The 13,105-nt window shown below is 36.6% G+C and overlaps 1 pseudogene across 1 annotated transcript; it reads right to left on the bottom strand.

The window, feature by feature from the left end:
* Positions 1–1,247: 1,247 nt before the first annotated feature.
* Positions 1,248–4,758, bottom strand: LOC147536155 (3-ketoacyl-CoA thiolase 2, peroxisomal-like; annotated as a pseudogene). The gene is made up of 14 exons (XR_015225525.1): positions 4,601–4,758; positions 4,048–4,124; positions 3,846–3,930; positions 3,627–3,753; positions 3,436–3,534; positions 3,282–3,349; positions 3,082–3,188; positions 2,931–3,008; positions 2,711–2,843; positions 2,542–2,638; positions 2,338–2,461; positions 2,144–2,252; positions 1,670–1,753; positions 1,248–1,577 (listed from the first exon to the last, which is right to left on the bottom strand). The product of XR_015225525.1 is annotated as a 3-ketoacyl-CoA thiolase 2, peroxisomal-like (transcript).
* Positions 4,759–13,105: the final 8,347 nt, after the last annotated feature.

Genomic DNA, 13,105 nt, shown 5'->3' on the forward strand with positions numbered 1-13,105 from the left:
TTCTTTAAATCTTCTCAAAACAAATTACCTTAAAAAAGAATTGTAGAAGGTGTGATTTGAACCCATGACATGTAGCATGCTAACTAGTTACCGCACCACTAAGCCAACTTTGCCTTTAAGAAATATATTAACAACACACATATTTAACCAATACGATCAGGAAATTTTCGAGCCTACACACACTAAACTCGGAACCGTGGGGGCACGTGACCCCACGGACTCCTACGTGAGTCCGTCCCTGAGTATAAGGTTGATATGACCTATCATGTTATACATCAGATTCTGAGTTAAAGTCAGAATGTGACCCTAATCTGGAAGTACAAATCAAATTACTTCCTTCCCTTTTTTACTAGGATGAGAATTTAACTTGGAATCCTATTAAATTTTTTGGGAAGAGTTGTTCTTTTGAGAGTCTAGCAATTATTACACTAAATTTGTTTATATATTCCAATAATTGTTAATATATAAATATAAATTAAACCATCTAAATAAATTTAGACACAACTATTTGTCTTGTGTTTAACTCTCTCTAGTATCAAATGAATTACTAAATGAATGAAAGAGTTTCTCCCAATTAATTTTTGTAATTTTCTTTGACGTTATGGATGTATTATTATATTTGTTCCGACTGCAAAAATAGATGAGAAAAACATCATATCAGGAAAAAAACACTTTTCAATATTAAATTTGTGTCTAATAGATTCAACAGTTAAATCAAAGAAACAAACTTATGTAATCGATGACATAAAATGTCGTAGTTAGAAATCCTGTGACGACCCAAGTTTAGGAGTTGTCGAAATATATTGTCTTTTTTTCAACGCTCAACCCAAGCCTGACAAAGGCTCCAAGACTATCTCGGAGTCTCTCGACACTTGCTTAATTTGAACTTGCACTTACATGTGAACCTTAAACACTATTCATTAACATCTTCAAGGACCATATTTACGTAAACATCAAATCCTCTTAGGGTTCCAACAAGTTTTTGATGGTGGGTTTCAGACGGTATGTTCTTTGTAGAAAAGTTTTGCTCAAATTAAGTTTGATTTGGCCCTCTAAGTTGATTTTGTAGGAATGTATGAAGTCATAACTTGATATCGAAAACTGTTTGTTATATTTTACTTTTGCATTCAGTGAAAATAATTATTGGAGCGGCTGATTTTACTTATATCTAATGCAACCATCATAATTCAGCCGTGTTCATAAAATTTTTGAGAAACTTAAGAGGTAGGAACGATCGTCATCAGAAGTTTGTTATAGACTTGTGTTATTTTTATTTGAACATCACAGAGATCTACATTTATGGTAAGTAGTTGTTAAATCTTGCAGTTACAAAAATAACATGAAAAATTACAAACCATGAAAAGCCCACATTGAACTGGCACTGAAAACCCTAACTACAACCACTATCAATCCATTAAACAGTTATGTTTTTCAGATACCTCCAAAACTTTCATTATCATCTGTATTTTATTGAGCATCCTTTGATAAGAAATTGTGGGTTTCGATTTTTCTAGCGTTTTGGAGGTCATCAACACAATCACCTCTCTCAAAAACAGCTGCAGCTCCCATTCCTGTACCTGTGTAATTAGAGTCTAAGTTAACACCAAAATAATTATGAACTCTGAAGACCGGAAATCGGTAGAAACAATGTAGTTTTAGGGAGTTGTACCAATGCACATAGATATCACACCGAAACGGCTATCTTTCCCTCGACGTTTCATCTCGTGCAAGAGAGTTGCTACACATCGTGCTCCTGTACATAACGATAATGTCGACTTAGCAACGTGCCAAAGCAAACGATTCCCGTCTTTACAGAGCAACTTCATCACCCTTGTCAGTACTACAAGTATAATACTTAGAATACTATTTTATAATTTTAACTTGTTTTCAACCCTTTCTTACGAATGCGCTTCGTTTTCCTAATTATGTACATAATACGGTTGAACTCCTCTAAACTACGTATTTAGCGTTCATCTTTTCAAACTGGACCTCGATGATTTGAATATGTGGTTCACAAAATGCGACCACAGTAACTCATACTTAGTGAGTGAAAGAAGCAGTTTCCTTCTTTATGGTGCCTAGACAGATATATTTTTCAAATTTTGAATTTTCCGCTACGATGAAACTCGTTAAATAGAAATACCTGTAGCTCCTAAAGGATGTCCCATAGCCATAGCACCTCCACTGACATTCACCTTCTCTGGGTCAAGCCCTAGTTTGTTTCGACAATATACATATTGGGAAGCAAATGCCTGCACAAGAACCAGGTAGTATGGCTCACATATAGTTTGTAGCTCATTATAGTTGCAATTCCAGATATAGTACTCTTCTAGTTACCTCATTTATTTCGAAAAGATCGATATCTTCAATTTCAAGACCCGCAGCCTTGACTGCAGCTGGAATTGCAACAGCTGGGCCGACACCCATAACAGCAGGATCCACCCCAACAGCCGAAAAACTCCTGGACAATTGACAAAAATTGATCTCTATTGACTATTGAACCAACATATATATTAGCACAAGTCATGTAAACCTAAGAACCTGAATACACCGAGAATTGGAAGACCTCTCTGCATAGCTAAACGTCTCTTCATAAGGAGGACCGCACCAGCACCATCACTAATTTGGCTAGAGTTTCCTACATGCACAAAACATCATTTCAAATTGATGTATTAACACGTTATTTTACGAGTAATGGAAACTTCTATACCTGCTGTGGTGGTACCATCCTTTTTAAATACAGGTTTTAGCTTCGACAGAGCCGACACAGTTGTTGTTGGACGAATTCCATCATCCACGGATACGGTAACAGATTTTTCCACCCCAGTTTTTGGATCCACAATCTTCAAAAGTGAAAATTTTGTTAGCCTTAAACAAGAAATTACCCGTATTTTGCATAAAAAAAACAAACATATAGGAAACGATATGACCTTTGTGGTGATAGGAACAATTTCATCTTTGAATCTACCGGCAGCAGTCGCTTCAGCAGCACGCCTATGAGATTCAGCCTAACCATATTCATCAGTTAGATAATAGAATTCAAAATGAATAACAACAGACTACCACATTGACAGAACTCACAGCAGCTTGGTCTTGCTCGAATCTTGTCACACCATAACGCTGAGCGACATTTTCCGAAGTAATACCCATAGGAGTAAACAATCTTGGGTTTGTTGAAATTTGCTTGCCTGGAGTACGAGCAAATGTTCAGAAACTCAAATCTAGATAGAAGATTGAGGCGTTTTTGTTTGAGAAAGAGAAGAGAGGGAGAGGGAGAGTACTTTCGGATTGACTGCCGGTTGCCTGCCCACTTGATCTACAGTCATGGACTCCAAGCCAGCTCCTATACCTATTTTAGGAAGTAAACGATAAAATAACTTACACATTCTCATATCAATTTAGTAGACCTGACACGGATGAACTAACTCGTCTTACCAATCTCATAAAATCCAGCTTTAATGGCGGCAGCTACATCTGCAACTGCCTGAAGGCCAGACGAGCATTGTCTGTTCACAGTTCTAATGGGCACAGTTTCTGGGCAATACAAATTCACAGAAGATTATAAAATGAGAACACAGGATTGGATACAAATCATTCAAGTCAGAGATGCATAATATGAAAGTTACCAGGAAAACCAGCATAGAATGCTGCCATTCGACATTCCCTCGCTCTCTGGGAGCCTGGTGCCAAGACTGTCCCAACAACAATATCTCCAACTTCAGATGGATGAACATTTGTGTTTTCTATCACTGCCTGCTCAAATAGGGAAGCTCAAAACGCTTAAACTTGAGTAGTTCCAGTTAGAATTAAGACCCCAGTTCATTCCTAACAAGTACAAAACAAACCTTAAGAACAGGTGCAAGTAGATCATCAGGGAGTGTATCTTTGAAACCTCCACGCTTTGACTTGCAAAGGGCAGTTCGATACGCACTGTATGACATAAAGCACATCATGATTACGGATATCAGAAAATGAAGTAAATCACATAGTACCAATCCCCTTATGAGTTGATACTACCGAAGGTACCTAGTATACAAGACAACTTACGCGACAATCACGACATCATCACCAAAAGCCGAAGTCCTCTGATATGAAGCAGTATCTCCAGCCGAACAGAGAGAACCCTAAACCAACAAAAATGCAACCCAACAAATGAAATTTTGGTTTATGTGGAAATTTCGGTACGCACGGAGATGGAAATATTTCGGCCGGAATATTTCGAAATTTAATTCCTTGATCGGCCATTGTTAAGACAAAGTAATTAAATTTCGATTTCAGTAGGCATGGAAATAGTAATATTTCGGTCATTTCAGCGGACACCCATTGTTACAACATATTCTTTACCTTACCTCAACCTTTAGAAATGGTATTTCTTAAAGGATTCATACGTAGTGAGATTTTAACTAAAGTTTAAAATTGAAGGGATTAAGGGATATTATCATTAACACCAAATTAGCTAAAAGTATGTAACTCCTAATCTTCACTAAAACACCAAAATTGAAATTTGTTCTCCTAAGCCCTAATTTCAATGAAACTAAACAAATTCAACAAATTGAAGATCAAAGACAGTTCAGCAGGACCTGCTTTCAAAGATACTTACAGAGATAATGGAAGAGTCTTTTAGGGATGATGAAGAAGGACAAAAATGATGAAGAAGGACTCTCTGTCTGTTGAAAGCTTTCTCCATCTCTCTCACTCTCTTTTTCTCTTTCTCTAAAATTTCAAGGAAACTATACAAATTATATTAGTATAAAACTTGCTCTAACTAACCAAAGTGGCATCAAAATTAGGTGAATTGTTTTGGGTTATTTCCCTAATGGCCCCCTACTTTGTTACCAGCTTCCCGCCTGGCCTCTACTTTACGAGAAATACCCATATGGTCCCCTAAAACCGTTAACTTTAACTTTCCGTCACTCTCTCTCCTCCATCTCTTTTTCTCTCTCTGCCATGTCACGCCACCTCATCTATTAGGCCACCTCATCACCTTCTCCGGCAGAGGTCGCCGGCCGGCCAAATTTCCGGCCGGCGACCTTCAAACTAATAAAAAAAAAAAAAAAAAAAACATTTTTATCTCTCTCCTGTTTTCTCTCTCCTGTTTTCTCTCTCATCTTCTTCCTCTCTCTCTCTTTTTCCTCTCTCTCTCTCTCTAAAATGGCCGGGGAAGGGGGGAACCCTTCGCCGGCCGTCGGTCTGGGAAACCAGACCGACGAGGTCTGGTTATCCCAGACCTTCAGATCTGGGAATTCCTAGATCTAGGAGTTCCCAGATCTGAAGGTCAGGAGAAACCAGACCGACGGCCGGCGAAGGGTTCCCCCCTTCGCCGACCATTTTAGAGAGAGAGAGAGGAAGAAGAGAGAGAGAGAGAGAGAGAGAGAGAGAGAGAGGAAGAAGAGAGAGAGAGGGGAAGAAGATGAGAGAGAGGAAGAAGAAGAAGAAGAAGAAGAGAGAGAAAACAGGAGAGAGATAAAAAAAAAATTTTTTTTTTTTTTTTTTTTAGTTTGAAGGTCGCCGGTCGGAAATTTGGCCGGCCGGCGACCTCTGCCGCAGAAGGTGATGAGGTGGCCTAATAGATGAGGTGGCATGACATGGCAGAGAGAGAAAAAGAGATGGAGGAGAGAGAGTGACGGAAAGTTAAAGTTAACGATTTTAGGGGGCCATATGGGTATTTCTCGTAAAGTAGAGGGTCAGGCGGGAAGCTGGTCACAAAGTAGGGGGCCATTAAGGAAATAACCCAATTGTTTTAAAAGTTGACCTATCAAAACCAAGAGTGGGACATACTATTTCTTTTGATTATTTAACTACACCATTTACCTTATTGTCATATTGCAAGTAAATAGAAGTAGAAGAATTCACAAGTCTCTTGTTATTGTTGTTGACAATTATATTTTGATTAGGGAAATAATGAGATTGATGGTTAACCAATCTTATTTGGAAGCATCTAAAGCATGGCACACATGGAAGATTAAGGGAAATGAAGTAACAAATATGGGTTCAAAAACTTCAAACCTTTTCTTTTCTTTGGTGAAATAAGCCCAAGACTACTTGGGGACAAGTGAGGCCCATGATTTATACCCACAAATGTTATTAGAGTTGCCCTTTACCAAAGTCTTTCAAGTTTGTTGGTTGAAGGAAGATGAAAAATAATCTTCCATGGCCAATGCTTGAGAGAAAATTGGTGGTGTTTAGTTTTGCATTAGTTGTGGGACAGAGTGGTGGTCATTTCATAAGTGTAAGGGAAAGTCTTACATCTTGAGCTAGTTTTGGAGTGAGATAGAGCAAGACTACATGAGGACAAGTGAAGCCCATGGAATCACTCAGAATTAATATGATAAAAGATCAGGAGGAGAAGAAAACCCAAATATATAACAATCTGAATCTAAATAGGTAACCAGTATTATCCAGAATTTATTTTTAATGTTTATTTAGTTTTTAAATATTTCTAGTTTTTGTCTTTTACAGTTATGCTAGCAGATACGTTTTCGATTGATAGTACGTTACTTCCCTTTGTTTTATCTTTTTACATTGTTCTTTACCAGGTCAAGGCAGTTGTTAGTGTTCTGTGAAACAATGGAGGTTTGAGCTGAGCTTCTTCTTTTAAGCATAATAGACAAAAAGTAGGAGACTTGGATCTTCTTGATAATTAAAGGGCTACGTTTGGGTTTCAGGTATTAAAAGGAATCTCCCTGATCGGACGATACTTCTGGATAATACTAGAGGTAACCAGTATTATCCCCAGAATTTATTTCTAATGTTTATTTAGTTTTTTCATATTTCTTGTTTGTGTCATTTACAGTTTTACTAGCAGATAAGTTTTGGACTGATATATAGTACGTTCACCTCCTTTTGTTTTATCTCTTTGCATTGTTTTTTACCAGGTCAAGACAGCAGTTAGTGTTCTCTAGAACACCGAAGGTTTGAGTTGAGCTTTCTTATTTTGAGCATAATAGACAAAAAGTAGGAGACTTGGATCTTCTTGATTGATAAAGAGCTTGCATTTGGGCTTCAAGTATTAAAAAGAATCTCCCTAATCAGACGAAGATAGAAGTTTTCCAAATCATTTTTTAAAACATTAACGATATTTCGAAGTTATTTTACGCATATTGCTGCTCACGAAAAGACAGTTAGTATATGGTCGTATAAGTGATGAACCTTGGTTAGAACAAAATAATGAAGAGCAACTAATAAAGGAAAATCTTATTTCAATTTCCATGTCAATAAACATTGACACAAGACTTTGTCGAACACAATGAACATTCTGAATGTCATGATTTTGTTGATGTGTTGGGATGGTTTCCAAACGTAAATGTTCGACGACATATTTTATGTTTAACAAGAAAACTTATTCGATTACAATAGATCATATTGTATATCATAACAAGTTCGACTAGATAAGCTGACAATTGCAATGTCAAGAGAAAAAGAAAAATACACAACCACGCATATCGTTCAGAAATATTGTTTTTACCCTACGGGCACGGGTTACACCATCGTATCTATATCTATCAATATAATAAGGGAGGAGGGTATCTTTCCTCCTCCTCCCAATGGCTAGGATTTGTCCTCACAAACTTATCTTTGAGGGCTCAGATTTAGTTTCTCAAAGTTTAATGGACGGGATCTGATCTTTTATAATCTGATGGTCTAAATTAAGAGAGAATAAACCTTCCCCCAAGACCAAACACTCCTTCCCGCCCAAGAAAGCACTGTCACTAGCTCTCTGTCTTTACCTCTTTCATCTTCCCAGGGATCTCTCCCTCTCTCATCTTCCTCGCAGAGAAGTTGTCTATCTGGGCCTCTCCTTCAGGTCGGTATCCCTTCCTCTCTCTCACTATTTCACAGCTTCTGTCTAGGGTTTTGGTTTTGTTTCAGGAACTTTAAGTTGTGGTAGGTAGGGTGAAATCCTTAAGTTTTGGTTTTGATTGTTTCAGGAACTTTAAGTAATGGTTGTTAAAGTAACTTTGAGTTTTGGTTGTTATTTTCTTTTGATTTTGAGTTAGGTGAAATCCAGGGGCGGGACTAGTAAGGGTCGGGTGGGGGCGCATGCTCCCACAAGCTCCAAGACCTCCCCCTAATATATCTCCCGAATGAATTTTTTTTTCCGTTTTTCTTTTTTGCAAGAAGACCACTTTTTGGTCACTAAAGAAAAATCCACTTCTAATATGTATCCATCACAAATAATATGTAATTAAAATTCAAGTCATGGAAAAAAAGTCTAAAGCCCACCTCACTACAATCTCATTCTTCGTACGTGAAACGAAATATAGTAGTGTGTTTTTATGTAATATAATTTCTTAAAATATTTAATCTGTCGAGTAACACAATTTTTTCTAATCATTTACATTTTTAATGTATTTAGTGCGTTACTTATCTAGCTTGATTATTTATTTAAATAAAAGTGTAACTAAATTACTATCAAAATAAAGTGTACAACTTTTTATAAGAAAACGAGATCATAGATGGTTAGTCACCTTAAAAATCAAACAAGAAAAAAAGATAGAACGTGAATATATATACATTCTTAGAATGTTGATCAAATATAAAATTTTACCTCAAAAGTAAGTGTCGTTTTTTCCTTCCCTTTGTCTTTCCTTTTTTATTTGAAATTGTGTAAGATTTTTTTGTCAAGAAGTTGAGCTAAATTACCTTAAAAATATAATTAAGAACATAATGAAATTTACGTATGTAATTCGTAGGATCATTCAAAGCAGATTAAACAACAATATCTTGACTTGAAAAAAGAAATCGTCCAAGATTGTCGTTTTCAAAATTTGGTAAATTATAGTGTAGAACTTACCTTCTCCTTTTATTGAGTCGATCCACAAGATATTCGATACAGTAAATTAAAACATAATGAATAAATAGATATTCGATACAGTAAATTAAAACATAATTGATTTTCTGTTTGCAGAAATTTCGGCCAACGTTACTTGCTAATGGGGTAATGCACAGGTTGCTGGAGAAGATAATAGCATGTTAAGAATCAGGTTGTCTCGAAAAGGTACGCAACCCAATTATGATTTTGATTATTTTCTGGATATTTAGAAAATGAGAGATTAGCTACACCAGAGGTTACTCCGATATCATCTGCTTCACATTAGTGTAGAGTTGTCCCTTATTCTCTTTCGTGAAAATATTATTGTTCCTCTAGTTATCAATCGATAAGTCGATATCTCTCTGTCTCGTCTTGATTAAGACAGAGTTTTCCTTTCTATAATTTATAGAGAGATAGACGATAAGCGAATAATGATTTATCAGTATTCCTTCTTTCGGATTAACCGAGTTAGACAGATGTTAATGTAGTCGAGACAAGAATAAATTCTCTTTCCTTAAGAGATTTTACACCCCCGTAACAGTACCAAACGTTAGGGTGTATGCCTTCGGGATACAACGACTTTCCTTTCAGAATTTTAAGATGGTGCTTCTATATTCTGAAAGCGGGCGAACCTTCGTAAGTATTATGAGCTCTTGGACTAATGCGAATGATCTTCTAGACGCTTTAAAAAATTAACTCGAAACTTCTTTCTTCCTTTTTCTAGATATTCCAAACACGCCAGAATATACTAGAATTACTTCCCAATAAGATATTCCAGACACACCAGAATACTAATTGTTAGAAGAGAATAAGAGAATGAATTTGATGTGGAAAATGAAGTGGGTTTGGGTTGTTTATATAGGACTCGAATAGGTCCATTTGTCTTTTGGGGTCAAAAGACATATCCCTTCAAATTTGCGGACTCAAACTGAATTTTAAAGTCGGCGCATTCTGGGACGTAGGATCTGGCTTAAAAGCTCGGGATCAACGCCTTTCGTTGGATGGCAATGGAGATTGCCTGAACTGTGCCCAACGCACCAACGAGGTGGTCGTCGGATTAGGATCTGAAGAAATCCCGCCATAAGCAACGAGGTTGCCTGAACTGGACGGCTCGCGTTGTGCCCGACACTATCCCGAGTAATCCAACACGAGACCGTTAGATCTCGCTTCAAAAACTCGGGTCGAACGCGAGCCGTCCAGATCTGGACATGCTCGCTTCGCCTAGATGGCCGCCAAACTAATTTGTCCTCTTTGACGATTTAGTCCCTATTTAAACCGATCTTCGTCCAAGCTTTAACTTTGAATTTCTCATTCATCCGGAATCGGATTTGAGTGATTCTTGGATCTAAATTGAAGAGCTCGACGAGACGAACGCAATGGCGCGTTTCGTTTCTGAGTTTGACGAGTCAGGTCGAGCCAAAATCGACTCCGATTCCAACAAATACATATTAGATATTGTATGTTTAGCTCTTTAATGCATTCGAAAGAACTATCCGTACCAGAGAGAGAAAGATCCCCACCAGAGAGTTTCTTCTTTCAAGGGTTCATGTTTGTCTTGAAGACAACAGTTTCACCATCTATTTCGAATTTATATGTTGATTGGGAAGAAGTTTTGATTTCTTATGTAAAAGGAAGAAGAGAAGTTCATTATTATCTTAAAAAAAAATGGATCAAGTAGAGATCTTGTTGTTATTGGAAAAGAAAGATCTCCATGAAATATGTCTTATTCAATTGTTCTTTCTCCTACTGATTATTCTTCTATTTCTTCTTCTCTTCTTATCAAGTTGCGCTCTCGAGAGAGGTTTTTGATTGGCTTTCTTCTATTGTTTCGTGATGGTGGTGTGGTGGTGACGTGATTTCTATGGTGGCATGATTGCGGCAATTTTGCGGTGGCGGTTTTCCCGCGACAATGGCGTTTTCCCGCGACAATGGCGTTTTCCCGCGACATCGGCGGTGGTTGTTTTAGTCTTTTTCTAGTTTTTCTGTCAGACCTTTAGGGTCTCCTTTCACGATCTATAGGATCTCCTTAACGACCTAGGGTTTTTTATTCTCGATCTTTAAGATCATTGTGTCTGTGTCTAGTCCCATTACATTCCCTTCATGAGGCACTTTGCATTTAAAGGTATGTAACTCTCATGAAGTTTTCAGAAGAGAGAAATAAGAATGAATTATCATCCATGTAAACAATGTGATTTTATCACTTATGAATGGAAATTGTTTCCATTGGCTTCGGAAAAAAAAAAAAAACTATCCGTACCCCACTGGCACGGTTACACCCTTGTATTTCAATATTTTATGGAATACACACATTGTAAGTATGATGTAAGGTGAAACACGGGTTACAATACTTTTCCAAGTGCCATATCATCTTTTGACATCTCCCATCTTATTATCTTGGGAGATTTGCAGTTTGGACTCCCTTTCCTATAATTGACTTGCTATTTAGACTGCATTTTTCCAGAGTTGCACTTTGGACTCCCTTTTTCAAGAAAAAGTGTTAAATATAACATTTCCAAAACATTTGAAGAGGAAAATGCTATTATACCCTCTACTAGACCTAATTCAATCTAAATAGTTAACCCTATTGAGTTAACATTCCTTCTTCTAAAAGATTGAAACTTTGAAAGAAAATATATTTGGGTTTGGTTGGATTTAAGTTGGTTAACTTTGAAAAAATCTCTTTTCTCACTCTAAACAATCTTTCACCATGATCAATCTCCACACCTACTCATGTTCATCATCATCATCGAGTAAACTTCCATTAACAGTCATTTTTCTCAATCAATACCCAAATTACTACTTGCAATGATTTTCTTTATCAGTGTGCTCCAATAGATTTTGTATGTGAAGAATGTTCATGTGATCCAAAAGACAATTAAGGAAGAAATAAAAATGAAGAAATATAAATTAGGAGCATTAGGATCAATTTTGATATCAAGTTTATCAGGGGCTTGAAAGAGGATCCATGTGGTTTTCTTTTTCTGGGTTTACAACAACGATGTCTTACACTTGGTACATTAATGGTGGATACATTTCTGGTAGTTATTTTAATGGTATAGGGTATGTTGCAAATGAGTTTGATCCAGAGTAATGAATCTACTATGGATCTATTTGGTTGGTTGTGAAATATGCAACTCATGAGCAGGGGCGTGGGTGAGGGGGTGCGAGCGGTGCGGTCGCACCGGGCCCCCCCTCTACCTAGGGGCCCCTTTCTTGAAAAATTTAAAATAGTAACACAAAGTTGATCTAAAACGTATAAGGAAATTAGTTCAGCTGGTCTTGTTCTTGCCTCACATCCCAATGGTCATGGGTCCAAGTCATGCAAGCAACCGGAACCTTAATTTTGGATGACTGGTCATTGCTGTTTTGTAAGTACATTAAAGAGGTTTTTTTGAAAGAGCTAGATGTCAATACGAAGTCAAACATAAAAATAACAAACTAAATATTTGACGTTTCAATTTTTTCACTCTTCATCTTCTTATCGTTCTTTATTTTTCACTCCTTTAATTTAATAGGTCTGATTTTTTTTTCTCTATCGAATTAGCATCTTACTATTCTATTTTTCTATTGATTTATAAGTAATTTTTTTAATAGTTTTGTTATAAATTCTGTAATAATATGTTTAATTTGTTATATGGGTACTATTCATTACTTACCACAAATGCATTATATTTACTTTGAAATTTGCGATACAAAGAGCTCTCGATTAAAATTTCGCACCGGACCACAAAATTCTCAGCTACGCCACTACTCATGAGACTTGACCCACCAAAACTCATGATACAAGACCCAGAAGAAATACTACCTAGGTTTAGTTGGGAGACTTCCTATAAGAAATCCTAAATTATTACAGGGATAGGACAATGCCTTCTATTCCTGATAGCTTAAGTAAACATAAAAAGCTAATCACCATAAAAAAAAAATTATAAAGATGAAAAAACCATGATTTCTTAATAACAAAATTTTAATGGTTAGTCCAAAGTGTCTTATGTTATTTATATTAATGGTTTGTGTGGTGTGAGTTCTTTAATGGAGGAAGAAGATGAGTTAAATAAAAGAAGATGAGTTAAATAAATTAGGAGATTCAAATTGCAAAATTAATTAAGGGTAAAGTGGGAACTTTTTTTAGTATAACTTTAGGGACGGAATATTCCTTGATTATTCCGTCAAAAGGGAGTCCAAAGTGCAACTCTAAAAAAAATAGTTCAAACAGCAAGTCAATTATAAGAAAGAGGATCAAAACAGCAAATCTCTCTATCTTTCATAGAAGACATCCAATGGTTGTCAATAAAT

The sequence above is a fragment of the Eschscholzia californica genome, unplaced genomic scaffold (assembly GCF_041429995.1).
Source record: "Eschscholzia californica isolate CP2 unplaced genomic scaffold, dmEscCali1.0.p SCAF_5, whole genome shotgun sequence".
Taxonomy (NCBI): Eukaryota; Viridiplantae; Streptophyta; class Magnoliopsida; order Ranunculales; family Papaveraceae; genus Eschscholzia; species Eschscholzia californica.